Here is a 26,189-nt window from a genome sequence, read left to right as displayed (position 1 = left end):
ATACTAAAATGATTGTAAGAATTTTATTCAAATCTTTATAAGAATAAAGGACAACAACCGAGTCCAACACCAGATGCAGAAGCTGTGCCAGAAATTTTATAAGAAGTAGAAGATGCTATGAAATCAATGAAAAATGGCAAAACAGCAGATCCTAATAAAGTCACTGTTGAAAGCTGGAGGCCAGCTGGTATATAAAGCTCTACCTGTACCATGGAAAAATGCAGAAGCCATCCTACTGCACAAAAAAAAAAAAAAAAAATGTGACAAGGCAGATTTAAAAAACTACCAACCAACAAACAAGGTTTTCCTGGAGATACTTTCAAGAAGAAAAGGTGTGGCACAACCCAAAGAACCAGCAAGTTTCAGAAGCAGCTTCAGTACAGTGGATCACATCCAAACAGTGAGCAAAGTTGTAGAGCTTCACAATGAATATACCTTTCCATTATGTATAGCCTTCATCAACTATGAAAAAGGATTTGCCTACATGGCTGTTGGACAAGAAAGGACATATATTTAACAAAAAGGTACTTGTAGGAAGTGTGATAACTTTTTCTGCATTATATTAAAAATAAAATAAAATATTGTTGCTTAATAGATATCCCATGCTCTCACTTCTCAAAATTTGAAAACAGTTGCAATACTTGTACTGCTATTTAATTTCAAGTTTATCATATGACAGCAATGGAAATGGTTTTTAAAATAAATTACTCACCCTATTCATTATGAGTAAACACTAACCAAAGCTTCCTTGTTCCCGCTGGCAAAGTTCTTGTATATCATTAATAAAACCTCCATGAACTGTCCTGTCTGCACTGCTCAAGAACTTCATGTCAGACTTCAGTTACCCTTAGATCTCATTTGTTCACCATCTTGAGTGTGATACCACCCAGTTGGTATGTTATTCTGGGGCTGCTGCTGCTCATAAGCAGTACCTTGCATTTATCAATGTTAAATTGCAATTGCCACTGCTCAGCTCATCTGTCCAATTTTTCTAGATCTTGTTGAAATAGTACACCTTGCTTCCCATCATTAACTACTCTGCCAACCTTTGTACCATTTACAACCTTAAGACAATAAGCTTCATATACCTTCGTTAATATCATTAATAAATATTGAAAACACTGAGGCCTCACCACTGAATTGGACCATTATTATCAGCCATTTTCAATCCACTGCAGGGTGAAAGCCTCTCCAGTGGCCATCCATTCGTGAACTCTTGAATTTCATCTGTCCATCTCCATTGTTGTTATCCTGGTTTTCTTTTAGCTCCTCTTGGGTACCATTCTGTTATTTTGGACCACTACTACTGTTATTGGTGGAGACCCCATTTGACTCCACCAGTAACATTAGTCCAGGAAGCACAGTGCCCATTTATAACCATCCTCTGTCTTCTGCCACTCAACCATCCCTTTATCCATAGCAGTAACTTGTAATGCTCCAGCTTGTACAGCAGTCGTTCATGTGGAACAATGTGAAAAGATTTCCTGAAACTTAAGTACAGGTATTGCCTGTTTAGCATTGTTCATTGTGGCAGTAAAAACAGAGTGCTATATTAATGCATATCTATGTTAAGTAGAAGATATGTATCCATAAGTAGTAATGTAAATAGTTTTAGGTGGTTTTCTTAACCATTGTTTCTGACTTATTTTAAGATGCATTTTTGTATATAACAATATTAAATATAGAAGAAACATTGTGCAGTAAAACATAAATACAATATATATATATAAATGGGTTTTCAATGTAACTCTTTAAAGGAAAAGTTTAAAGAGTTACATAAAGAGGTATACAGTAGATGAAGTGGTTTCAGTGAAAGCAAGATTAATAAATTAGGTATGACAGATGCACCTAAAAGTGCAAAGCAGCATTAAAGGATGCAAGAATATATGTAAGTTTTTTTTTTTGATTTGGTAGTTGGCGCATCAGCTTCTGTGGCCATATTGCACCTCCCAAGGTTTTTGCAGTACTTTGATCCAAGCCCGAGGCGGGAATCGAACCCACGACCTTTGGGTTGCCGGGCAGGTACTTTACCCACTCGGCTAGCCCGGTTGGCTATATGTAAGTTATATTAATATTAAATTAAATTAAGTATGCATAAATGTATTTGAAAATCACACAAGGTGCCAATAAATATAAGGGTGAGGAAAGTAGAAAAAGAAGAGTAGTAGATTAGTGAAAGGCGAAAGAATGTTAAGAATATTAACATTTTCATGTTAATATTCTTAACATTCTTTCACCTTTCACTAATCTACTACTCTTCTTTTTCTACTTTCCTCATCCTTATAGTTACTAGCACTTTGTGTAACTTTCACATCCATTTATGCATATTTAATTTAATATTAATACAACTTATGTACAGTGAAACTTCCCTTTAATTGGACAGCCATGGGGAACGAAAATTTGTCCGTTAGAGAGGTGTCCGCTAACAAGAAGTCTCAGGGAGAAAAAAAAAAAGGAAGAAAGAAAAATCGTTAAACGTTTAATGTAAAATTAAATTAAAATATATACAGATTTTGCACAATATTTTTGTAAATAATATACATACAATTGTGCTATGCATATTATGACTTTATCTTAAGAAAAATGCATACAGTAATCACTTATTTTCTTCTGCACCTTCTTCCAGCTGATAATTTTGTTTTCAACATTTGTTTGGAGTGAAAAAACCATCAAAAGTCCTTCAGTATCTTCTTCAGCGGCGAAAAACATTTTTAAACGATTGATTTCTATGAGCGCTGCTTCTATTTTCATCGGTGGTTTGTCGTTATATGTGGTTCTTCGACAGAATGACCTCCTTCCATTTCTTCATCCTCATGAGGAACTTCTTGAAAAATATCGACGATAATGTCGTTGATATCTAGAGCACCATCTTCTGTAGTGAGGTTCGAGTCTATATCTTTGTAGCCAGGGTCACTTGTAGCGGAAGTATCGTACATTATTAATAGATGTTGAAGTTCTTGTTCTTCTTGGTGCTCCACATTGATGTTCACAACTTCAATTTTTGCGTTTGAGAAGCCAGACTTTACAAAACAGTTCATGACAGTTTGTTTTCTAATTGCGTTTACTGAAGAGGAAATTCATTGAATCGCATCTACGATGCTGAGTTTCTTTGCAAGGTCACTCGCACATGTTATATCGTTCATGTTTGCAGTGAGATGTCTTAAAATACGTTTTCTGTAGTGAAGTTAAAAATTTTTTATTATCCCTTGATCCAAGGGCTGACACTCTGCAGATGTGTTTGGTGGCAGAAAAACAATTTGAATGTTGGACAATTCAACATGCAGGTGAGATGTAGCATTATCCATGAAAAAATAATTTTTCTGTTTTGACGAATCATGTTTTGGTTAAAGTGACTTATCCATTCGCTCATGATATCTCGTGTCATCCACGCTTTTTTATTAGACTTCTAGTCAACATTCAAAAGATTCAACTTTATGCCCTTGAAACAACGAGGATTTTGTGGTTTTCCTATAACAAGAGGTTGTTCAAAGTCTCCCAGCATATTTGTACACAATAGTGCAGTCAAGCGTTCCTTAGAAATTTTTCTGCCCTGGAACTTTTCGTTTTTTAGACTCATTGTATTTTCAGGAAGAGCTTTAAAAAACAACGCTGTTACGTCACAGTTGTAAATATCCTTAAGGCGCCTCCGTAGCCAGGTGGGAAGGAGCAGCAGTGCGTAGCACACGCTTCTTGATTAGACCAGGTTTCGAGCCCGTCACCACCAAATACGGAGGATGACGGAAAGGTCAGGGAATGACCACCGCATATCCTGGAGCAATATGGCCTTAGTTGCTAATGCTCCTAAAAAAAAAAAAAAAAAAAAAAAAAAAAAACAACCCAAATAATAAATATCCTTAGCTTCAAAATCACGACATAAATCTTCCAATTTGACGGTCCACTCTGTTACAACTCCAGTATCAACAGATCCACCTTCACCACTTACGGTTTTCCAAGAAATTTTATGCCGAGTTTTGAACTTGTCTAGCCATCCCTCAGAAGCTTTGAACTCATTTACTCCCATAGATTTCGCAACCTCCAAAGCCTCTTCCCTAATAATAGGCCCATTAATGGGATTTTTTTTAGCACATGCGCGACAAAACCACTCATATGTAACATTGTCAATTTGAAGTCCAACAGTTTTCAAGAATGATTTTTGAACCTGATCATTTCCACGTTGCCAAAATTGTTTGAGCAGTTCATTTTTTTTCCTTTAGGATGTCGCTTACCTGCGTCTTTCCGATTTTGAATTTTGCAGCGAGATTGTGAACACTATTTTTTTGCCGATCATGTGCATTAATGAGTTCGACTTTATCTTTTAAAGTTAAATGTTTACGAGAAGACATTGTGCACTTCACACGACACTGAACAAAACTGAAAACTGAAACTCAAAAGACGAAAGGCCCAAATTCCCCCCCCCCTGCACACACAGAATTCATCGGAAGTTTTACACGTCCCTTAAAATTCTTGAAAAAGGGTTTAGAACCACGACGTAAACCTTGATAAAATTCAGAGAATCGGAAATAGAAAATAAACACACGATTGAGGCAATACGTGGAAGAAAAGTTCCTAGAAAAAGGGCCGTGAGCTCTCCCGCAGTCCCTTATGGGGAGATCAAATTAGGTGCTAATCTAAACGAAACAGTGCAGATTGCCTGTCCGCATCCGTTACAGAGAACGTCCGCTAGACAGAAGCTGAAAACACGTTAAAACCAATGGAGGTGAGTTGGGGAATTTGAAAATGTCTGCTGTAGAGAGATGTCCGTTAAAGAGAGGTGTCCGTTAGAAGTTTCATTGTATATATACACTGGTGTTCAAAGAAAGTGCATCACCCCCTTAAAATTGTAATTGTTGTCCAAATAATGTAAGTATATGGCAATATTTCTTACAGATTGCATCAGCTGTACTTTCAGCTATATAAGCATGCTGTGCAAGAGTTGCGGTCATTCCTTGCTTGTGTCAGGATGGCAAGTTACGTGCAGTTGATGCCACGAAGAAAGAGTGCTATTGTTGCTTTACATGAGGAAGGATGTTCTTCCCATCATATTGCTTATAGCAGTGCTTCCCAAACTCTTTTGGATCACCGCCCCCCCCTGGTTGAATCACCGCCCCCCCACCCAAAAAAGCCCTCGCCACAGCTTTTTTTTAAGCCCACCAATATAAAGTGAAGCTAAATAACTGAAATGAATATTTGTCTGTTTGCCTCCAAAAACGTAAATGCAGCCCTGCATGTATGTGTGTGAATTATAAAGAAAACTATTTACTGCACTTTATTCCTTCTTCGTAAAAAATTACAACTACATAAATAAAGTCAGTTATAGTCACTTAAATTAAGTCATAAAAATTAAAGTTAATTACATAAATAAGTCATGATATTAATGGAAATAGTTAATTATATTTTAATATTTAATGCGATGGATGAGCTCGGTGGAGATTTATTAACTTTCAATATTAGGTTTAATATCTGTAAGCAGAAGCCGTAAATCGCCACATTTAACAACATCCAGACAATTTATATGTTTTGTCAGCTATTGAGATACAGCACTGAAACCGGGTTCGACTAGATATGATGTTGGAAAAGAAATAAGTAATTTTTTTACAATTCCCCACAATGCAGGATAATGGTCAGGGATTTTATTTTGTAACCAAAATTCCTGATATGAATTTTGAAATTTTGGCTTCAGTTCAACTTCATTTTGTAACTCAATCAATTCTTCTACAAAACGTCATTATTTAAAAAAGGATTTATAACCCAATCTGGAATTTTCAAATTAAGGAGATCTTCGAACCTTTCCTGCATATCTCTGTGCAACATTTCTAGATGATTACAAAAAGTTAGTAGAGTTTCATCAGTTATTTTTTTCCTTTTTCTCTATTTCCAACAGATTTGGAAATTGATACAATTCACATCGTCCTACCTTGTGCATAAAAAGCTTTAATTTTGAAATAAATGCTGAAATTTGAGTTTTCGCCTTAATAAGAGTTACATCTTGTCCTTGTAAATGTAAGTTCATTGAGTTGAATATAGTAAATAAATCTGCAAGATAAGCAATATCAGTTTTCATTTTCTTGAGGTCATTACTAAGGTCGTTGTTCCTATCTTCAAAAAACTCGACAACAGTATCAAAGAGTTCATAAAATCTGTTGAGACAGTTGCCTTTTGACAGCCACCGAACCTCGGAGTGAAATAGCAATCGTTCAAAATCTTCACTGTTTTGATCACAAAGCTTTCAAAATATACAATCGTTCAAAGAATGTGCTTTAATTTTGTTTATAGCAGTAATAACAGTTTGTAGAGAATTGTGCAGTTGATCACCAAGTTTTTTCGCAACTAAATGCTAATGGTGAATGATACAATGAACAATAATAATATATGGCACAGCATTTTTTAAATAAGTCATAAAACCCTTGTAACGGCCAATCACTGATGGTGCTCTATCTGCCCCCTGTCGTCCCCTTTCATGCCTATCACCTCCCTGTCACCCCCTTTCATGCCTAATGCCCCCATGGATAATTCAAATGCCCACCAGGGGGCGATATTGCCCACTTTGAGAAGCACTGGCTTATAGAGTATCTTGTAATCAGTCGACAGTGAGTAGATTTCTTTCCAAGAACTCAAGAATACTGGTTCTGCTGATAGGAAAAAAGGAACTGGACACAAACAAGTCTCTATGCCAAAACAGGACCACGTTTTTTTTATTATTATTATTACTATTATTATTAGCCATATGGTACAAGGAAGCCTGAGGCTTATGCTGCACCAGCCAAAAAAAAAAAAAAAAAATTTCCTAAGTTACCCCCCTGTGTGTGTGAGAGAGAGAGAGAAGTAGAAAGGCATCACCAAGAAAGAGAAGAATGATGATATCCAGCTCAGGACCCTGGGTTTGCCAAGTCCATACTCACCAGATGTGAGCCCCCGGGGTTCACTTATACCTTAAAAACTGTAAAGCTTCTTTGTCTGAGCTGATAAGAGAATGGGAAGAACATACAGGAGTAGTAGTAGCAAGTGCGGTAACAGTCAGAAGAGGCCGCTTCAAAAATGGACTTGTAGCCCGTCGTCCTAAGAAGAAGCCCTCCTTACACAAATAATGAAAAAGGCCTGATTGATTTGGTGTAAGGAGCATGTCCAATGGACCCCCGAGAGCAGTGGAAGTCAGTTATTTTCTCGGATGAGAAGAAATTCAGCCTGCATGGCTCTGATGGGAGAAAATGATTCGCCATGGACATGGTGAAGAATATCATCCAGACAGTATGGTGTCTACAGTGTAATTCCCTACCAGCCAAATGATATGGGGATGCATTTTGTATCGCGGAGTAGGTCACCTGCAGTTTGTAAACAGTTCCGTAAAAGCCAGTGGATACCTGGAAGGCAAATTGCTGCCAACCATTAGAAACCATTTCAACCTGTCAAGTAACTGCATCTTTCAGGACGACTCTGCTCCTTGTCATGGGCAAAAAGTGTAAGTAGCCACTTCTGTGGTTACTTTAGCTTCATTTCTGCATTAGAGGTTTGACAGTAATATGCTTACATTTGTTACAGGTGAAAAAATATTTAGAAGAATGTTCCATTACAACTCTTAACCGGCTAGTAAACAGCCTGGACCTGAATCCTATACAGAACTGTTGGCATGGTATGGAATGTGCAGTTGCCAGACCAAAGACCCTTCGTGAACTTCAGGAAGCCATAATTCATGTTTGAAACCATGAACTATCAGTTGATCTTCAGAAATTGATCTTGTCAATGCCTCAACGGTGTGCTGCTGTCATCAGGGCCAGAGGCGGTTCAACTAAATATTAGTTTACACCTGGTGAACTTTTCATTTTGTTTTCAATTTAAAATGATAAACTGAAGCCTTCTGATAACTTTTCAACCATAATTATTTTCAACCATAATAATCAACAATTATGGTTGTCATTAATGTGACATACCATCACGAAAAAGGGTTAGAAATGTGAAATTCCTAGGTGATACACTTTCTTTGAACACCAGTGTGTTGTATATACACTGGTGTTCAAAGAAAGTGCATCAGAGTGTGTGTGTGTGTGTGTGTGTGTGTGTGTGTGTGTGTGTGTGTAGTAAAATATAATAGTTAAGAAACAGAAAAAGGAAAATAACAAAAATTATAGTATGTCTAATGCTCCAAAATGCACAGTGCAGCAGTAGAGGAAGCAAAAGGATATAAATAATGTGTGGTTTGTAGAATAAATAAAGAAAAATAAAGGTCTTTATTTATTTATAAATAAATGAATAGACATATATAAATAAATAAACAGACACTTTATTTATTCTACAAACCACACATTATATATATATATATATGCAAGGTGGAATTAATAGGTCTGTTAAAAAATGTGACGATGGAAGCATAAATTCTAAATAACTAATAGAAGGATAGCAGAAAAAGGAAGTATTGTAGGCGTGAAAAAGAGAAATTGTGAAAATCTTATTTGTTATAATGAATTAAGCAAAATTATAGGCCGCATTGAAAAACCAATTAGAGAGAAGGTAACTGTAAAGCAAAAATGATTAAATTAAAATAGGGAGTGATAGCCAGCATCAGATATGGATGGGAATTTTGGTTATAGGCCCAAAAACAGGGGTAGAACAAATATAAAATTCAAATCTGATGTTGCCTAAAAGTAAAAATTGATACATGATCAGGACTTACACATGTTACTTGTTTCCTAAACATCTTGCTGTATTTAATTATTTTTCATATACACCACGAACATGAAACCTACTATAAATACGGTGAGTAAGCACTGCGTCACTCCTAGTATATCTAGAAAACGTACTGTGTTCCATCCTACTTCTGAGGATGGTCTGTCAAATAATTTCAGGAGAACCATACTTTTTGCCGTGACCACCTTAATTCTATTCATTTAGAGTCTGATTGCAACAAACATATTCTAAATCAGCCTCTGTCCTCCTGCAAATGCCAGGATAAACGATGTCTTACATGTCCCACTATGGGTAACAACAAAATATGTCATAGCGCAGATCACTTACATTTCTGTAAAACTACTAATGTTATTTATCTTTGTACTTGTAAAATATGTAGGACAAACCTCTAACTCCCTAAACATCAGAACTAATGGACACAGATCAAAAAGTAAAAACTTATCCATAGGTAAAAATAACGATACAGATCTTGAATTACTGTACACCCACCACTACTGTTTCAGCAGTGCTAGCGTAAAAATCATTGCTGAGTACCGTGAAAATGTATATATGTGTATACACAGATCTTTGTATCTGCATGGCCTCAACAATAAATTCTTTAACAAAATTTTATTAAGTAAGAGCTCTTTAAACACCAAACACTGTACATATAAATTATTCAACCCTGGTCATATTTTGCAGACTCTGAAACATAGGCAGTCACATGGAAACAAAAAATATAGTCCTTACAAAAACTTCAAACTCAACTTTAAAAATATCCTAAATTCTTGGGATAACACAATGCTTGACATACTGAAAATAAACCACTTTCTTTTTATTATTAAAAAACCCATACTTAAAACTTTGGTTTCATTCTGCCATAATTTTTTTTTTTTTTTTTTTTAATGAAAACCTCAAACACAAGAGGTATTAGAACCTATACTACTTAGTACTGTGCTTGGCTTGGAGGTTGAGAAGACAAAAGAAGATATCTGTGGACATTAGACTTGAACTTCTGTAGACTGTAATTTTCAGGAAATACATATGAAGGAAGGTTGTTCCAGCAAACGGCAGCTGAATGAATAAACAAGGAAGTTGAAAAGTTGGTTCTGTGAGTTTGAAGTGAGCAGTAAATGGATGTTGGCTGGTGGCGGCATGTGTTCGGACTGTTTTGAAAGAGAGCAGGAATTATAGAAGCCAATTCAGAAGAACAGTGCCCATGGAAGTATCTGTAGAAAAGGCATGCAGCAGAAACAGTACATCTATAAGAGAGTGGAGAGACTGTTAGAGAAGAGTCATTAATTAACCTAATTGTCCTCTTCTGAATGAAATCAAGAAGCCTGAGAGAGGTTTTGGGGGCATCACCCCAGATGTGGGAACAATATACCATGGCAGGGCCGATTTGCAATTTATACAGAGTGAACAGCTGTTTGGAAGAAAAGTAACGCCGAGAGCGAAAGAGAAAACCAAGTTTTTTAGATGCAGAGGAAGCAATATTTGTAATGTGCTTGTGCCAAGAGAGATTAGAAGTCAGGGTAATCCCCAAAAGAGATATATCATTTTGCCTAGAAATCGGAGTGTCACTAAAGATAAGCATAGGAGCAGAAGAATCCTTTTTGCGAGATATAAGACAAGGCTGAGTTTTAGAAGGGTTCAATTCAACTAAGTTGTCTTTGCCCCACTGGAGAATTACCTGGAGATTGGCATTTAAGGAATTGGTAGCAGATTTTTGAGAAGTTGAAGCTGATTGAGCAGGGCATGGTTTTTCAAAATGGAAAGTGGAATGCAATGTGCTATCATCGGCAAAACTATGGATAGGAATTCCAGTCAATGGAAGAAGGTCATTAATACACAAGAGGAAAAGAGTAGGGGAAAGAACTGAACCTTGGGAGACACCAGGATTAGTGGAAAAGTTGACGATAGAGAGCCATCTACCATCATCCTCAGTGAGCGATCAGAGAGAAAACTGGATAACCAATTACAAAAAACAGTTGGCAAACCATAAGATGGAAGCTTGTTTAGAAGACCTTTATTCCAAACACAATCCAAAGCCTTTGAGATGTCAAGAGCAACTACTTGTGTTTCATCAAACTTTTCCATTGAATTTGTCCATAAATGGGTAACATAAGCCAGAATATCACCAGTGGATCGACACTGGTGGAATCCATACCTAGAAACCTTCCGCCTGATCAACGATCAGACGGAAGGTTTATAGGTAATTTAAGAGTTGGTGTTTAATAGATTTCTCCATTACTTTAGAAAGAGTAGAAGTAATTGCAATGGGACAAAAATTGGATGGGAGGGACTTGTCACCCTTTTTAGGAACTGGCTGTATACGAGCAAATTTCCAGGTAGAAATTTACTCATATACAGAGAGCGTATACGTATTTCTTCCACTTGAGAACAAGTGGAAGAAATACCATCGCAGAATCTGGAGCTTTCTTACCATCGAGATTCATCAAAATCCTTCTAACATCTCTTTGAACCACAGGAGGCATTGAATGGAGCGTGTTGGGTATGGTAGGAGGTGTTTTACCAAGATCATTAATACATGAGTTGGAAGAGAAATGAGATAGTTCTGTTGTCACTTCAGCCAAGGATAAAGCTGACCTGCTAGCAGGTCAACTTTATCCTTGGCTGAAGTGACCACAGAACCATCTGCTTTTGACAGAGGTGAGAGTAGAGATGGGCAAAAGTTGCAACCAATAGCTTTGGCAAGAGACCAGAATGGTCGGCTACCATTAGAGCAAAAAGCAAGATTTCTACTCTTAGCTTGTTCAAAATCTATTTTGGACTGATTAATGACTGCTTTACAATTGTTGTGAAATTGTGGTGTAGGCAGAAAATGAAACTGAAGAATTGGAAACAAGCCAATTACGAAGTTCTTAAAGCTCAAGGAAACAAGCCAAAAAGTTCTTAAAGCTCAAGAGTTCTTAAAACTGCCTTGCTGCTACCTCCCAGGCAAACATTTCTTCAAATTACTCAATACTGTTTTTCAGTACTGTTTCATCTACATGGATTATAAACAATAACTAATCTGTCATTAACACAGCATGGTTTTGTTAAGGGGAAGTCTTGCCTGACCAATTTGATTGGATACTATGATGCAGTCACAAAAGAACTGGATGCAGGGAATAACTTTGATATTATATACTTGGATCTTAGAAAGGCTTTTGATACTGTTGCACATGGAAGACTGCTGCACAAATTGGAGCAGTGTGGCATTGGAGGCAAGTTGCTGCTATGGATAAAGGGGTGGTTGAGGGGGAGAAGACAGAGAGTGGTAATCAATGGACACTGCTCATCGTGGACTAATGTTATTAGTGGAGTCCCTCAGGGTTCAGTATTGGGGCCTTTATTGTTTTCTGTATTTATAAATGATATTGATGATGGTATGTCAGGCTTAATGTCCAAGTTTGCAGACGATACGAAGGTTGGCAGGGTTGTCAAGGACACTACTGACACTATGCTGCTGCAACAGGATTTGGAAAGGTTGAGCAGATGGGCTTCGAGGTGGCAAATGAAGTTTAACATTGACAAATGTAAAGTACTACATATGGGAAACAGCAACCCCAGAGCAACGTATCAACTCTGTGGTACTACACTGACAGTGGTAGAGAATGAAAGGGACCTGGGGGTGGTGGTGCAGGCAGATATGAAGTTCTCTGAGCAGTGCAGACGAGCTGCAAGAGTAGCTCATGGTGTATTGTCAATGATATATAGGAATTTTTCTAGCAGGGATAAGGAGGTGATTATTCCCTTGTATAAGGCAATGGTCAGGCCACACCTAGAGTACTGTATACAGGCCTGGAGGCCTCATTTCAGGAAGGATGTAGGGCTGCTGGAACGAGTACAGAGAAGGGCAACTAGATTGGTGAATGGGACAAAGGGGTTCTCTTACGAAGAAAGGCTTAAGTTTTGCAAATTACAGTGTCTGGAAACTAGGCACCAGCGGGGTGATCTGATAGAGGTGTACAAAGCCTTGAATGGTTTGAGCATGCTCAATGCTGATGGGATTCTTCCTCTAGCTCAGAAAAATCACCTGAGAGGGCATAAATTCAAATTGAGGAAAGACAGATGTAGGATAGATGTGCGGAAGTTTGCCTTTAGCCAGCGGGTGGTTGGTGGGTGGAACAGACTTCCATCCCTTGTCGTGGAAGTTGATAGCCTAAATAAGTTTAAGGCTCAGCTGGACAGGTATTTCGAACGAACAGAGGGGTGAAGTGGAAGTGGTTATTTTTATTTATTTATGTTACTTTTTTTTTTTTTTTTTTTTTTTGGCTGATGCTGCATAAGCTTGCTTTCTTGCATCAAATGCCTCTACTAATGCTAATGCTAATGCTAATGCTAACACCTTCAGATCTGATATTAGCATTAGTTGAGGCATACAATGCATGAAAGCAAGCTTTACAGCATCAGCAAAAAAAAACCTTCCATTTCACCCATCTCTAACTCAAATGCTTGTCTAGCTCAGCCTTAAATTTATTTAATCCATCAACTTCCACAACAATAGATGGAAGTCTGTTCCAGCAATCAACTACCCGTTGGCTAAAGGCAAATTTCCGCACATCTATTCTACAACTATCTTGCCTCAATTTGAATCTATGACCCCTCAAGTTCTTAATCTGAGCAAGAGGAAGAATCCCATCAGCATTGAGCTTGCTCAAACCATTCAATGCTTTATACACCTCGATCAGATCACTTCGCAGGTGCCTAGTCTCCACACTATAATTAGAAGAACTTAAGCCTTTCTTTGTAAGAGCAACCCTTTGTTCCCTTCACTAATCTTGTTGCCCTTCTCTGTACTCTTTTCAGAAGCTCTACATCCTTCTTAAAATGAGGTCTCCAGACCTATATACAGTACTCAGTACAAAGCAATGGCCTGACCATTGCTTTGTACAAAGGGATAATCATCTTATGAGTGCCTCTGTAGCCAGGTGGGAAGGAGCAGTAGTGCGTAGCACATGCTTTTTGATTAGACCGGGGTTCGAGCCCGTCACCACCAAATATGGAGGATGCGGAAAGGTCAAGGGAATGATCACCGCATATTCTCGGAGCAATATGGCCTTAGTTGCTAATGTTCCTAAAAAACCAAACAACAACAACAACATCTCCTTATCCCTGCTAGAAAAATTCCTGTATATCATTGATAAGACTCCTTGACCTGGTCTGGCAGCCCATCTAGTCTGCTCAGAAAACTTCATATCTGATTGCACAATTCATCGCCTACAGCACAAACAGGCATCTCTTTAAAAATTACAGTTGTGAGTTACAGGCTCCGAAAAAAACGATAAGTGTTTGCCTTTTTATTTACATAATTGTTATTTTATATTGTACTTAATACGTAGTCTTATAGTTATAGTTACACTGGTTATTTTTATTTTAATTTGGATAAAGAGTTTTTGTGAATTAATACTTAATATAGGTATAACCGTTATTTCGTTCGAATCTTGCAGTCATTGTTTTTGTATGTAGTGGTAGGGAATTCAAATTTTTAATTGAGATAGCTTGGTAGCTCTAACGTAAATTATATAGAGTAATACGCTTCACTGTTTCTATTAGATAGTGTAGTATTGACATTTAATTAATTTAATTTATTGATCTTATTAATTTAAAGTATCATGCCCCAAACTAGAGCAGCAAAGCAATGGGTGCAAAGTGGCAGGAGTGCTGTGACTCGGGGGGAGAACTGAGGGGGGGCGATTCTCCAACGCATCACAGCCTAAAAAAATGTGCAGCTTGTGAAATGTTTGCCGAACTCTCTGGAACGGAACATGATATTGCCATGGGGGATGTCTTTGTGTGTGCGCGATGTAAGGAAATCAGGCGACAACTCAGCGTTGTTATGGGCCTATATGAGAGTTTGAAGGACAGGGTGGATGCCCTCGAAAGATCTAAATTGAGGGGCCCATCAGGCTCTCAGCTGCCCACATCAACGCCAGAGCTTGCACTTGGTCATCAAGCAACACAGCGGCAACCTCCAAGGCAGAATGCGCTGGTCCCACAGGAACTAGTAGTTGTTGGTGACTCTATTGTCAGGGAAACGGGAAACATGCTTTGTAAAAAGGATAGGTGGAACAGGACCAAGGTATGTCTGCCAGGGGAAAAGGTTGAGAATGTTGTAGAGCGGATATCATCTTTTAAGGTGATAAAAGATACAAAAGGTGATATAGTTATACACGTTGGCACTAATGATATTAAGAGTAGGAGACCGGCAGAATTACTTAACAAGTACAGGTCAATGTTGAACAAAAGCCGAGAATTAGGGTTGAATTTGAAAGTGTCTGCAATTCTGCCCAGACATGATAGAAGGGAGTATATGATGAGAGCCTTGTCGATCAATTCGGCCCTGGAAAGATTGTGCAAGGCTCAAGGGATAGAATTTTTTTCAGCCTGGACTGTACTTGTTAACAGGAGAGACTGCTTCTACAGGGGTGGGATACACTTAAATAGAAAGGGTGCAAGAATATTTGCTGATGCTATTGAGGCAGTGTTAGGTGGGTTGGAAAACTGATAGCTTGGGGGGATACAAGGACTAATAGATTAACAGTAGCTGTAGGCAGAGGTGAAGGTGATTCTTGCACAACTTCTATTAGAATAAGTAGCGACCTGGAGCGAGGGGTGTTGGGGGTTTCAGGGATGGATGGCAGTCATCCTGAAATAGGTGGGTATATGGGATGTGTTAGGATAACTAGGAATAGGAATTTGAGCATGTATGCTTGCATGTATACCAGTGCTAGAAGTATAGTAAATAAATTTGATGTGTTGGTCAAGATATCAAAGGTGGATATTGTTGGGATAGCAGAGACGTGGTGTCACACAGATATAAGGAATGCTGAACTGGAATTTGGGGAGTACAATGTGTACAGAAAGGATAGACAGGATAGAAAGGGAGGAGGTGTTATGCTGTTAATTAAGAAAAACATAAAATCAAAAGAAGTGCATCCAGTTGATATAGATGAACAGTGCACTGTTGAGTCAGTTTGGTGTGACATAAGCACTGCGAAAGCAAAAATAAGAGTAGGAATGTGTTATAGGCCTAATGACTTGAATGAGTACATGAACAATTGCACAGAGAAATAGAGTGGGCTAGTAAATCGGAATGTCTTATAATGGGGGATTTTAACTTCCCAGATATTAACTGGAACTTGTGGGTTGGTCACTCACACACTAGTCAGACTTTTGTGGATTTATTGGATGATTGTTTTCTGCAGCAGCATGTTCGAGAGGCAACCAGAGAAAGTAATACTCTTGATCTGGTTATCAGCAGTGATCATTCGTGTATTACGAATTTGCAGATAAAGGAACCACTAGGTGGCAGTGATCACAGTGTACTGATGTGAGATTTACTTAAAGATTTAATTGCCATCAGGGGTAAAGGAAAGGGTTTTTGCTTCCATAAGGGTGAGTACAATGGTCTCCGACAGTTTTTAAATTCTGTACAGTGGGATCAACTGGCGATGTTACCAACAGTAAATTCTGAGTGGGAAGCATTCAAGGAATTAATCTAAAAGTTTCATACCTATTAAGAAATATTGTTCAAGGTTTAGGCCAAAATGGTTATCTAATGAACTAATGAGACTCGTATCAGAGAAGAAAAATGCATGGGATGCATATAAATTATCAAGCGACTCAGAAGCCTATGGCAGATATAAGCTAGTCTGTAATCAGGTCACAAAAGAGGTTAGGCAGGCGAAGGCAGATTACGAGAAATCCTTGGCAAAAGATGCTAAGAAAAACAGCAAGGATTTCTTTACTTATATAAACTCTAAAATAAAGGGGATGAATCTGATTGGTCCATTTGACATCGATGGTTCGACTGTTGATGATCCTGCTCAGATAGCAAACAAACTGAATGAGTATTTTGCATCTACGTTCACACATGAGGAATTATTAAGGTTTGAAAATTGCAGAAGGTTATCAAATTGTAGCAGGATACTTAATGATTTTGTAATAACTGAGAGCAAAGTGGAGGAGAAATTGTTGAAGTTAAACATAAGAAAAGCACCTGGGGTGGATGGGATCAATCCAGTTATATTAAAGGAGACGGCAAAGCAACTAAGCAAACCCTTAGCCATAATTATGAGAGCATCATTGGACTCAGGGGAAGTTCCCACGGACTGCAGATGTGCAAATATATCCCCAATTCACAAAAGAGGATCGAAGGGTGACACGAGTAATTACAGACCAGTTATTTTAACTTCTGTTCTGGGTAAAATAATGGAGTCACTTGTTAAAGATGCATTGCAGGATGTAGACAAGACTGCAGCAATAATTCAGACACAGCATGGGTTTGTTAAGGGAAAGTCTTGTCTGACAAATTTGATAGGATATTATGATGTGGTTACAAAGGAACTGGATGCAAAAAATAATTTTGATATCATATATTTGGATTTCAGGAAAGCTTTTGACACTGTTGCGCACATGGAAGACTATTGTACAAATTGGAGCAGAATGGTATTAAGGGTATGTTGCTACAATGGATAAAAGGATAGTTAAGTGGGAGAAAACAGAGGGTGGTAAACAATGGGTGCTGCTCTTCGTGGAATAATGTTATTAGTGGAGTCCCACAGGGTTCAGTGTTGGGTCCACTGTTGTTTTGTATATTTATCAATGCTATTGATGAAGGTATATCAGGCTTAATGTCGAAGTTTGCAGATGATACAAACGTTGGCAGGGTTGTTAATGACAGTATTGGCAGTGTGCTACTGCAACAGGATCTAGATAATTTGGGCAAATGGGCTAAGAGGTGGCAACTGAAGTTTAACCTTGACAAATGCAAAGTACTGCAGAGAAACGTACCAACTGTGTGGTACAGTCGGTCCTCGTATAACATGTGTTTACATTACACGAATTTGATCATACATGATTTATAAATAGGGGAACGCTATCTTATATAGCACGAACCGAATTCGCTTATACACGATTCGCCTTTGTGTTTACAAGAAATGGCAGTCGAACGCGGAATCACCAACTGAACGCAACACGATAGGAATGAAGAAGATTCTGAAAATGTATTTATTTGTTTTATATCAGTGAAGGGGAAACACATTTCACCATAATAACGTAAAAATCAACACAATTCCAGCTATCGATATAATCGCAAATGCAATTAGATGGAGTTTACTACCAGTTTATAACAGGATATCATTATTCTTCTATTTCTTGGTGATTCCCTTCTACTTTTGTCTCTCTCTCTCTCTCTCTCTCTCTCTCTCTCTCTCTCTCTCTCTCAGGGTTACTCGGGAACTTTTTTTTTTTTCCTGGTGCAGCATAAGCCTCAGGCTTCCTTGCATCATATGGATATTAAAATTAATAATAATAATAATAATTCCACTAGCAGAAACGCAACAGGAAATTGTTTTTATTGTTTTATGGTAGTAATCCCCAGAAATGTGCTTTAGTAAAATGTGGGGTGTTAATAGCGTATCTCGGCCTTTACGGTGTTGTTTGTTCAGTTGCTACACACGCGCAGCTTTGTTTATGTGTATCAAGCGTGCCTCCTCGTTTTGTAATTGTGCTTTATTCCCTAAAAATGAGTAAAATGCTTAAAAGGTGCGAAAAGGAAGCGTCCTGGTGAAGACACTACAGATTCAGAGAGAAAAAGAAAAGCAATATCGATAAACAGAGGTGGACTGGGTCAAAAATTCTTACCTGGGAAAATTTAGAGTGGCCTCATACTACGGTTTATGGCCAAAATCACACCGGCCTTTGGCCCACCGGGATTTCCCGGGTAAGGCTTATGGCCAGTCCGCCTCTGTCGATAGAGAAAAAAATATGAAATTGTGAAATGCTTTGATCGAAATGAAAGACCGTGTGATATTGCACGTGCTACAGACCTAAATGAGGCAACGCCGAGAATTACAAAGAATGCGGAGAAAATAAAAACAACTTTCATAGCAGGAACAACTCAAAGTGTAATTAAAATCCATTAGATTAAGACACAAGAATTGGGAGAGATGGAACGGCTGTCATCTGTTTGGATAGAAAATCAAACAAAAAACAAGTTTGCTTACGATAGAAGCAAAAGCAATATTTTATTACGTAATAAAATACGTAAGCATTTTATTACGACTTACGTATTATAATTTATACTTACGTATTATAAAATACGTAAGTATTTTATTACGACTATTTTATTGAATATAATAAATTTTTTACGAATAAAATATGTATTTTATTCGTAAAAAATACTTTTTTATAATATAATAAAAATAAATATTTTTTATTATTTATTATATTATAATAAAAATAAAAAAATATTATAATATTATTTTTTATTACATATTTTAATCTTTATAAAATACTTACGTATTTTATAATGGTTAAAATTACCCGATTATTTATTGTGTTTGGTAATGTTTTGGTTCCAAATGTGTGTTCCATCTTGGGGTCGGTACCTAACCCCACTTTTCCCATAGGGCCTGTTGTTTATATTGCACGATTTTGCATTGCACAAGGGTTTCTAGGAACACAACTGTCGTGCTATACGAGGACAGACTGTACTACACTTAAGGTGGTAGAAAATGAAAAAGACCTGGGAGTAATTGTGCAGTCAGATATGAAGTTTTCTGAGCCATGCAGACAGGCTGCCAGGGCAGGTCATGGGGTTTTGTCAATGATATATAGGAATTTTGCTAGCAGGGAGAAGGAGGTGATTGTCCCTCTGTATAAGGCCACGCCTTGAGTACTGCGTACAGGTCTGGAGGCCTAATTTTAGGAAGGATGTAGATTTACTTGAGCGTGTACAGAGAAGGGCAACAAGATTGGTGAGGGGAATGAAGGGATCCTCTTACCAAGAGAGGCTTAAGTTTTGCAAATTGCAGTAGCTGGAGACTAGGCACCTGCGCGGTGATCTGATTGAGGTGGCCGACCGGGCTAGCCGGGTGGGTAAAGTGCCTGCCTAGCAACCCAAAGGTCGCGGGTTCGAATCCCGCCTCGGGCATGGATCAAAGTACTGCAAAAAACCTTGGGAGGTGCATTATGGCCACAGAAGCCCATGCGCCAACAACTACCAAAAAAAAAAAAAAAAACTGATTGAGGTGTGTAAGGCCTTGAATGGGTTGAGCACGCTGAATTCTGATGGGATCCTTCCACTTGTTCAGATTACGAACCTAAGGGGGCATAAATTCAAATTAAGAAAGGACAGATGTAGAATAGATGTGCGGAAATTTGCCTTTAGCCAGCGGATGGTTAATTGCTGGAACTGACTTCCATCTGTCATTGTGGAAGTTGATAGGTTTAATAAATTTAAGAAGGAACTGGACAGGCATTTGGAGGGAATGGTGTGACTTTTTTTTTTTTTTTTTTTGGCTGATGCTGCATAAGCTCATACACTTGCTTTCTTGCATCACATGCCACTACTACTACTATCTCAAAAAAATCGAAAGATGAGTTAAGTATACCAAAATGCTCCAAATTACATATTCTCTGTCGGCACAAAGTGGCGTATCTCTAACTTCTTTTATAACCTGGATATGCTTCAGGCCTATCTCAAGAAATCATAAAAATGGTCGTATTTTAACAAGAAGGTGTATTTTAATTTATGCCTTTTGATTCCATTGGTATTGCTTAAAAGTTGCCGGCACAAACTGCCCTAACGTCTATTTGTCGCGCCTTTTTTTGTTTTGTTTGTTAGTCTGTTACACCTGTCAAAACTGATTGCATGTAAAGTGATGTCGAGGTGTTTACGTTGAGTGCTGGCTGTTTTACTCGTTAAACTGAACAGTCTGCATATGCTGTGTGTTCATGTAAGTAACATTATTTTCTACTTGAGGAATACTGGCAAAACAATATTGTTTATCTTATCTACCCTCACTTTTACAATAAATACCTAATTATTTTTATTTCTATTGCTCCGAATTTCATTTAAAGGGCTTAGCTTCGGTAGTTTTGAATAGAAGAGGGCTGCTACAGGGGATAGGGGTCGACGGCATAACAAACATACAAGCTTTCTCTTTCCTTACTAATATTATAGTTCAGTGTAGTTCAGGTCCCAGATTAACATATAGGCTGCTTTTTATCTCGAAAAAATAAAAGGTTCTAGGCTGCGGAATCTAATTATTTATACAGGGTGTCCCACCAAAAAAAGTGATTAAACTTGTAGGATTAATAATATTCATCAATACAAACACTTTTTTTTATCTACGACTTTTGAAAATTCACAAAAAAAAATTTCGACTTCCCATACCAAATATCCATTTGGCTAATGAACTTAGTATGATAAGTCGAAATTAACAAAGCGATGGTATTACACCGGTTGATGAGAGTCATCTACCACCTAGTATTGCCTGGTAACACAGAGGAGTGACATTTCTCCGTGTGGTGTGAGCACCACACCTCGATCCCTGGTACATACCGGGGTGGTCACCCACAGTGTGCTTGCTTATGAGGGTTATACCCAGGATTACTAACAGTCCCACCATCGTGAAGTGCAGCAGAGGATTTGGCTGTCACAGACTGTCTGGACTTCGCCGAGATTGGGTCCACTTGACTTGAGTGTCACCTGAATATCAGTTCCATCAACGTTTTAGACTCCCAGGTAGCAAGCACTGCTTGTCTGGCATAGCTGAGAGAATGTCTGCAACAGCCTCAAGGGCCAAATGTGGTGTGACACAGAGATAAGGAATGCAGAATTGTAAATTTGGGAGTACAATGTGTACAGGAAGGACAGACAGGATAGAAGGGGGAGGAGGGGTGATGCTGTTAGTTAAGAAACACATAAAATCTAAGGAAGTGCAGCCAGTTGATATGGGTGGACAGTGCAGTGTTGATTCAGTTTGGTGTGACATACACTGGCAAAGAAAAATTGAGAGTAGGAGTGGGTTATAGGCTTAATGACTCAGATGAGTATAATGAATGACTGTACAGAGAAATACAGTGGGCCAGTAAATCAGATTGTCTTATAATGGTGGATTTTAATTTCCCAGATATTGACTGGAACTTGTGGGTTGGTCACTCACATACTAGCAAGGCTTTTGTGGATTTATTGGATGATTGTTTTCTACGGCAACATGTTTGGGAGGCACCTGGAAGGAATGATCTGATTATCAGTAGTGATTATCAGATCTGATGATCAGTAATGATCTCTTGATCTGATTATCAGTAGTGATTTCATGCATTAAGAATCTGCAGATAAAGGAATCATTACGTGGCAGTGATCACAGTGTTCTGACATGGGATTTACTCAAAGAGGTAACTACCATCAAGGCTAAAGGGAAGGGCTACTGCTTTCGTAAAGGTGACTACAGTGGTCTGAGATAGTTTTTAAATTCTATACAGTGGAACCAACTGATGATGTTACGAACAGTAAATTCTAAATGGGAAGCATTTAAGGAAGTAATCTTGGAAGCTACTAGGCTTTTCATACCAACTAAGAAATACTATCCAAGGTTTAGGCCTAAATGGATGTCATATGAACTAATGATACTTGTGGCAGAGAATAAAAATGCATGGGGTGTTTATAAATTATCAGGAGACACAGATGCCTAAGGTAGATATAAGATCCTCTGTAATCAAATCACAAAGGATGTTAGGAAAGCAAAAGCAGATTATGAGAAATGTTTGATAAAGAATGCAAAGGAAAACAGTAAGAACTTCTTTACTTATGTAAACTTTAGAAGGAAGGGGATGAATCAGATTGGTCCAATTGACATCGATGGTTCGATTGTTTATGAGCCTGCTGAGGTAGCTGACAAACTGAATTAGTATTTTGCCTCTAAGTTCACACATGAGGAAGTCTGTAGGGAAGTGGAGGGCCAGAAGCTTAGCCACCTGTGGCAGGGAGCTAAGTGATTTTGTAATAACTGAGTAAAAAGCGGAGAAGAAGTTGTTGAAATTGAACATACAAAGGTTGTTCATGGCACATGAAAGACTACTGTACAAATTGCAGTGTCTGTAAACTTAGATACTTGCAAGGAGACTTAATTGATACATTCAAGCTTTTTTAAATGGATTAAGTAAACTTAATGGCATCTTTACCTTTTTTTTTTTTTTTTTTGGATAATGCATAAGAAGGACATAACTTTAAGTTGAAAGGCACCTGGGGTGGATGGGATCTATTCAGTTATATTAAAGGAAGCAGCAAAGGAAATAAGCAAACCTTTAGCCATAATTATGAATGCTTCCCTGGACTCATGTTATTTACCCATCGACTAGAGATGTGCAAATGTGTCCCCAATTCACAAAGGGGGGGGGATCAAAGAGTGACACAAGTAATTACAGACCTGTTAGTTTAACTTCAGGGAATGGAGTCACAGGTTAAAGCAATGCAGGATCATCTAGACAAGATTGCAGTTATAGTTCAGACACAGCATGGGTTTGTTAAGTGGAAGTCCTGTCTGATGAATTTGATTGGGTACTATGATGATCACAAAGGAACTTGATGCAAAAAATAATTTTGATATCATATATAGTCAGTCCTTGTATAGCACAATAGTTGTGTTTTTAGAAACCCTTGCGCAATGCAAAATCTTGCAATATAAATAACAGGCCCTATGGGAAAAATAGGGTTAGGTGCCGACCACCCAAGATTGAACACACATTTGTAACCAAAACATTACCAAACACAATAAATAATCGTAATAAAATATGTAAGTATTTTATTATGTAATAAAATATTGCTAATGCTTTTGCTTCTATCATAAGCAAACTTGTTCTTTGTTTTATTTTCTATCCAAACAGATGACAGCGGTTCCATCTCTTCCAATTCTTTGTTTCTTGATCTAATGGGTTTTATTACACTTTGAGTTGTTCCTGCTATGAAAGTTGTTTTTATTTTCTCTGCATTCTTTCTAATTCTCGGCGTTGCCTCATTTAGGCCTGTAGCACATGCAATATCACATGGTCTTTCATTTTGCTCAAAGTGTTTACAATTTCATATTTTTTCTCTATCGACAGAGGCGGACTGGCCATAAGACTTACCGGGGAAACCCTGGTGGGCCGGAAGCCAGTGTGATTTTGGCTATAAACGCTAGTATGAGGCTGCTACAAATTTTCCCGGGTAAGAATTTTTGACCCAGTCCACCTCTATCTATCGATATTGCTTTTCTTTTTCTCTCTGAATCTGTAATGTCTTCACCAGGATGTTTCCTTTTTACACCTTTTAAGTATTTTACTAATTTTTAGGGAATAAAGCACAATTACAAAATGAGGAGGCACGCTTGATATACATAAAGAAAGCTGCGCACATGTAGCAACTGAATAAACAACACTGTAAAGGCAGAGACACTATTGACACCTCACTAGCTCACATTTCTGGGGATTACTACCATAAAACAATAAAAACAATTTCCACTTGCATTCTTGATAGTGGAATCTTATAAACAGGTAGTAAACTCAATCTAATTGCATTCGAGATAATACCCATAGCTAGAATTTTGTGGGTTTTTACGTTATTATGGTAAAATGTGTTTCCCCTTCACTGATATAAAAAACATAAATACATTTTCAGAATCTCTCTTCGTTCCTATCGTGTTGCATTCAGTTGGGGTGATTCTGCCTTCAACTGCTATTTCTTGTAAACATAGACGAATCGTGCATAAACAAATTCAGTTTGTGTTTTGAACGATATCGTTCCCCTATTTATAAATCGTGTATGATCAAATTCATGTAGTGTAAACACGTGTTATACGAGGACTGACTGTACTTGGATTTTAGGAAAGCTTTTGATACTTTTGCACATGAAAGACTACTGTACAAATTGCAGTGTCTGTAAACTTAGATACCTGCAAGGAGGCTTGATTGATACATTCAAGCTTTTTTAAATGAATTAAGTAAACGTAATGGCATCTTTACCTTTTTTTTGGATAATGCATAAGAAGGACATAACTTTAAGTTGAAAAAGGATAGGTGCAACACATGCAAAAACTTGTTAAAAATTTACTTGCAGTTGGAACATTTCACCTGGAGTTATGGAAGTGGTTAGTTTGAATATACAGTAGATTCTGGTTATTTGGGCCACTGGTTAATCGGGGTAGCCGTTTATTTGGGGCAAATTTTAAAAAACAGAAACCAATCGAGAAAATAGCCAGGGTTTACTTCACTTAATTGGGATAGCATGCCTTTAATCAGGGCAGGAGACTGCAGCACTGGAGATTACCCTATGATTGTCTCCGACAGTACCCCATGGTTCGGTCGAAATTCTGGAGGTCACAACCATAAAACAATAAAAACAATTAGCAGTCACCTGTTTATTGGGCTTTTCTGTTAGTGAAATCTATCATAAACGGACAGTAAACTCGACCTTACTGAATTTGCGATAATACAGACAGCTGGAATTCTGTGGGTTATTATGGTGAAATGTGCTTACACTTCCATGAAATCTTCAATCATATAAAATAATTAATTTTCGGATCTTCTCTTCATTCCTATTTTTAAAGCTTTGTTCTCACTTGCGCGTATTGTGTTACTTGCAATTTGTGTGTGTCGTGTTTTGTTATTGATTGTTTATCTTTTTACTGTTTTAAATTTTAACCCCCACCCACAAATGTCAGTGAACAGAAATGTCAACTAGTTCATATGTACATATTACAGTATGTCTTAATTATTCCGGTTATCACGTATATTCTTCCGATTTTCACGTATCATTTAATTTTTTAATTGGTAAGGTAATAAAGGGTAAATTTGTGCTTAATATATCTTTGCTTTTATAGCCAGTGGATAATATTCCTCCTATTTTTGCTAATTAGAATCGCTGTTTAATAGAATTAAAATTCAATTCACAAACGTGATCACAATGACCGGCGCTTATTGCACATCGTATAGTGAACGGTATTTTACTATGAAAAGTTCGTCATAATGTGATTTGATTGTACAGTGAACCAATTGTAAGTGGGGGGGGGAGTACATTGTATTTTTAACTATTTACGTGAAACTTCGGATAATTGGGGCAGCCTCTTAATCGGGCCAAAATGCACTAGTCCCAATGTGTCCCAAATAACTGGAATGGACTGTATTTAAATGAGGATGTGACATATTTATTAAAAGGGATGGGAAATGATGTTGGTTGGTTTTTTTTGGGTTAATGCTGTATAGTTTGCTTCCTTTAATCATTTTACTACTACTAATAATAAAATGGTTGTCTTTACAGGAGTAGATCATTGTAACTTCTGATGTTTTTTGAAGTGCAGCAGCATATGCTCTTTGAGTGGATCATGGTTCATGCCTGTGACTGCTAAATACAGTTAATAGGCCTGTAGCCGAGTGGTCAGGAGTGAGACTGCAGTAGCATGTGCTGTTTGACTGGACTGGGGTTCAAGCTCGTGACTGCTAAATACGATTAATGTTTGCATTGATGATTTATTGTAAATTCCACTGACCTGGTGGCCATGCCTGAGTATAAACAAGAGCATTTAATGATTGTATTGATGATTTATTGTAAACTCCTCTGACCTGGTGGTTGTGCCAAAGTATAAACAAGAACATTTTCTATGGGTGCTGCTGCAGTGATTTTTTTTTTAAACATCGCAATCAGAATAAACTTGGTTACAAATTTTTTGATCACTGGTTTTAATTAAAAAAAAAATATATTA

At 37.7% G+C, this 26,189-nt stretch overlaps 1 protein-coding gene across 2 annotated transcripts in view; it reads left to right on the top strand.

Moving 5' to 3' along the window:
* LOC150079036 (serine/threonine-protein kinase Nek8-like) overlaps positions 1-26,189 on the top strand; it is a 266,092-nt gene that overhangs the window by 139,966 nt on the left and 99,937 nt on the right. The gene's annotated exons all lie outside the window — the stretch shown is intronic.

Source organism: Mastigoproctus giganteus, chromosome 10, assembly GCF_048544385.1.
Source record: "Mastigoproctus giganteus isolate SK-2022 chromosome 10, ASM4854438v1, whole genome shotgun sequence".
Lineage (NCBI taxonomy): Eukaryota > Metazoa > Arthropoda > Arachnida > Uropygi > Thelyphonidae > Mastigoproctus > Mastigoproctus giganteus.
This window is presented reverse-complemented; position numbering and strand designations above follow the sequence as displayed.